Consider the following 787-nt stretch of genomic DNA (forward strand, 5'->3'; position numbering starts at 1 on the left):
GGGGCCTTGCCCGGGGGGACAAGGGCCGCCTCTGGGCGCAGCGTCTGGGGCCAGCGGGGCCCTGGCTTGGGCTGCCGCTGGGCAACGGGCTGAGGGAGCCTTTTGTTCGCATGCCACGTAAAGAGCTCGTTGTGTCGAGGTCTGCAGGCTGTCATGGAGCGAGGGCAGTTGCCTCCCTGGCACGGGTGCCTCCCGGTGCAGACTGGGTCAGCGTTCTCCTTGGGGAGAACTCTTCGCTTCTGCAGGCAGACCAACCCAGTTCTGCAGTTTCCTTGTTTCTGGGATCTGGGGCAGAGCCTCAGGGGCTGGTGGCAGATGACGTTGCATGCTAAGATCAGAAAAAAATGAGTTCCTGGGTGGAACGGGCAGGAGCAGGAAGGGGTAGAAGCCCATCTGCTATGGTCACGATGGGCTGGAAATCCTGCCGCTCCCCCTTGATTGACTGTTTAGCTCTGTCATTTGAAAATGACAGTGTAGGAGAAAAGCCTGTGTGTGGTAGTCACTCACAGGATGACTGAGCTACCAGTGTGACACAGCCGTGAAAAAGGTAAGCACGGTCTTAGGCTGTATCTGCCGTGGCATTTTTAGCAGAGACAGGAAGATTAATGGCACCTTTTTGCCATTAATGCCATGAAGAACTGGTGAGATTGTGGCTGGAATATGGCATCTGTGTTGAAGCAGGCAGAGGAGCAAGGCAGGAGAAATCGGGGAAAGGGGAGGCTGGCTTGACAGGGCAAGACTAGAAGAGCTTGACTTTTTTTGGCTGGGAAAAGAGGAGGCTGAGAGG

This window comes from Pygoscelis adeliae, unplaced genomic scaffold (assembly GCF_000699105.1).
Source record: "Pygoscelis adeliae isolate BGI_AS28 unplaced genomic scaffold, ASM69910v1 Scaffold271, whole genome shotgun sequence".
Classification (NCBI taxonomy): Eukaryota; Metazoa; Chordata; class Aves; order Sphenisciformes; family Spheniscidae; genus Pygoscelis; species Pygoscelis adeliae.